This window comes from Benincasa hispida, chromosome 5 (genome assembly GCF_009727055.1).
Source record: "Benincasa hispida cultivar B227 chromosome 5, ASM972705v1, whole genome shotgun sequence".
Taxonomy (NCBI): Eukaryota; Viridiplantae; Streptophyta; class Magnoliopsida; order Cucurbitales; family Cucurbitaceae; genus Benincasa; species Benincasa hispida.
In genome coordinates this window covers 54,110,397-54,114,237 of record NC_052353.1, presented here as the reverse complement: position 1 = coordinate 54,114,237, position 3,841 = coordinate 54,110,397, and positions in this window count along the sequence as shown.

Sequence of the window (3,841 nt, the reverse complement as noted above, 5' to 3'; positions counted from 1 at the left end):
ACATTTAATTTGAGTTCTAAAAGCATGCTTAAACAGAAATTTAAGAATAGGGTTTTTCAATGATAACTTGTAGAAATACAAGTTATTTATACCATCTTATTTAGAATATGCGGCAAAAGGAAGGAAAAAGTTGCGTCGAACATATAGAAATTGACTTAGAAATGCAAAGGTTGTAAAATGTTGGAAGCACACTCACTGACCCCATTGTGATGACAAAAAAAAGGGATATCCAAGTCTTTATTTTGCAGGAAACAGGTATCAACGCATGCGACAATCGCTCGAGCACAAAAAGAGCAACGCATTCGCATCGCATGCGATGATCGATCGTGGATAAAAAGAGCGATGCATTCGTGGGGATTTATGAAATTGTACAACTTTTATGTTGTACGATTTGACAAATTGAATGTGGAGTAGATCGGACGTTTCCATCAAGCCTCGGCAGAAAAAGTAACTTTTCAGAGTGAGACCACTGACGAAGGAGGTGCTAAGGTCTATAAATAGCTACATCAACACCAAAGGAACCAGGCTGGTCTGAAGAGACATTCATAGAGAGTCGGGGGATAGACGAGACAAGTCCAAAGGAAGTCTCAGGAGCAAGAAATTCATTTACAATCCCAAAGAGAAGCTCTGTGCAAGGGTCATTTCTACCTGGGGAACAATCCTGAGAAGGAAATTCTCTACCTCACTCCTCCTACACGCCGGTAAGCAAAACAACTCCGATCGGAATCCGTGTCAAGACATTGACACGCTGTCCTCATTTGTTCTTACTTTCTTTTCATCAACTGTTATTCATTTCTGATCATTCATTCATCTATCTATAACAAATGCTTTATCTTTATCCGTAATATCATTATCATGTTCATGTTCATCTCTCTGTTCACCACTATACATTCATCAACCATTTCTCTCACCATGTGTAACTAATTCTCCAGGGTAAGGAGGGAAGGATTAAGCAAGTAAGTTAATCCATGTTGAAGAAGTCAATTAAGTTTAGCTAACGCATCCTCAACGACATCTTCACCTGTAAGAGCAGAAGTGAAAATGTTAATCCACCTCTCGAAAGAAGGTTGATAGAATGTGTTAACTAAAGCAAGAAATATTTTCAGAGATGGAAACAACCTTGTGATCGCAACGTTCATCCCTATTCAGTTTTAGTTGTAGAATCTCGTGCAAGTTAGGTTGTGGTTGTATAGAGATATGGGAACGCGGCCGATCACTGAGAGGTATAAGCCAAGGGAAGGCGGAACCTTAGTTGCATCCTCAATAGGATTGACAAACTTGCGATATCCTTTCCCCCAACCTATTCTCATTCTGATACCTTTCACAAGACTTGCCATCGCATTCCCTCATACACTTGCACAACTTCACATTTATTCATTTATTTGTTTATTTATTTTTTTGTCGCTGCATTTTAATTTTCAAAAACAAAACACTATTATTTTGATTTCGCTCGCATGTATCACATCAATATCGCATCTAGCATCGCAATCCCCGTATTCGACCTTGGATCACTCTGAGAAACTTGCAGTGGAATTATACTTGGTTTCAACGCAAGAAAACTTGTGACACGCATACACTACATGAACGCATTCTACAGTGTTTTATAGCATCGCATATATTATCTAGAAGCGTGATTAAGACAAGCAACGTATATCATACACATCATTAATCTTTGCGGTGGCATTACGTCCGCTGCAAAGCAACACTCAACAACATACCTTTAATGAATTCTCCCAATTACAAGCTACTCTTCACGTGCTTTCAACTCTAATTCTTCAATGAACCACCAAGAGATCTTCTCTACTATTCTAAGCCTTGAATTTGAGTGTGGAACTTCAAATTGAAGTGAATCTAGTGAAGGATATCAGAGTGTTTTTAGGAAAGATAATGTTCTTCAGCAGAATAAAAAATTCTGCCAAAATCTAACCACAAACTATGAAATTGAAGAGTTTTATGAACTTTCTTCACGGAAGAACCACTGAACAAAGATTATGCCAGCTTCAATTGCATGTTTTAAGTGGTCAATGTGTGTATATCGAGGAGGAACACCTACTACTTCTCTAAATATGGGAAGATCCCACTAAAATTGAATTTCCATTTCAATTAACTTTAATTAATTCTAAAATTAATTAAAACTTAATTAATTAATTCACAATTAATTAAATCTAAAACTTTCAAAAATCAATTTCTCAAGTTGAAATGAAATTGAAAATTAATTTCATTTTTAATTAATTAAATAATAATTTAGTATAAAATATAAAATTAATCACACACACCTAATTTAAACATGAATCCTCGTCATGTAATTAATATTTAAATATTATTAACTCTCCAATTTCATTTAATTTTGATAAATTAAACGTTAAATAATTATATCGAATATAATTATGCAAACCCTAATTTTTGAATTTGAACTTATTCAAATTCAAACCCTAATTTCAGTTTGAACATTTTCAAATTGAAATACAATTTGTACAATTCAAATTGATATCATTCCAAATTCACTCAATTCATTAATTCAAGGTGTTCATGTTTTACGAGCTAGTAGAGGGACCTTATGGACCTACAGATCATGAGCTCCAACGATTTAAGATTAATTGGCTAAAACACTTTAGATCAAATTAATCAGTATTTGTTAACTATCGAGTCACACCACTATAGCTCGATATTTGCACTCTTCTTACTGTAGATATATTTGTGTCTACTTGATTTAACCATAATTAGTAAGTCAATCCTTCACAGGTTATTCGTAATAACGGTTGGGTCAATATGTTGTTTTACCCTTGATATTACATCTTGCTCTTTATGTTCCACTAATCCTCTAATGAAAAATTGGTTTGTGATCCAATCACTGATCAGATCCCTCTCAGGCCAATGAGAGGGTGGGGTTCCTTGTTCAAGACCTGGATTTAGTACTTAAGAGAACAACTTTTGTCCTATCCCTAAATTGGGTAAGCGTGAATTCCTTCTTGCACCCTATATTTCCAGCTGTCTACCCGGTCTTACCCTTAAATGGGAGGCCTATTGTGCTGAGTCAACCCTCACCTATGCAAATCTAAGGACAATCTTGAATAAACAAGAGTTCATAGTTAGCTCAAGATTAAGATCGATTTACCTAGGTCATTTAAGCGATATAGTCAGTCTTAAATAGTAAACAACATTATAAAGTAAGAGTGGCTTATTTCTTGGTCTGTTCTTACGCAAACTCATTGCATAGGACGCCCTCGCTCCTCATGTCAATACATAAACGAATCAGGATCACTTCATTTGTAGTAACTTTACAACAAATTTTAACAACTACAGAGTGAGCCGTATCCGGTAGTGTTACCAGAATAAAGTACCAAACCTTATTCGTATACTATAGACCGTTTTGGCTATTTACTCGAATTTGATCCATCTTTATGTCTTCACATAAAGTTCAAGTATTCGTATAATAGCCATGGATCTTAATTTATTGGATTTAGACTCTATAAGTGCAATTTATAGATTAAATAAAAACTTTATTGAAGTAATGTTGAATAACATCTTTGTTGATAATATAATATGTTTAACTTTACGAACTATGAATTTTAGGACATACAACCCAACAATATTCCCACTTGGACTAAAACTCCAGCGGATATATATATACAATGTTGAGTATAATGAGAGAATAAAAGCAAAAGTATGAATACAAGAAACTAGGGCATCAGATACTCATAAATTCTCCCACTTGCCCTAGTTATAAGTATCCCATAGACCTAGTCCTACTAGGTGACCCTCAAACACTTTAACCGAGAGGGCCTTCGTAAATGGATCAGCTAAGTTGTCTTGTGAGGCACCTGCGTGACGATCACGTCTC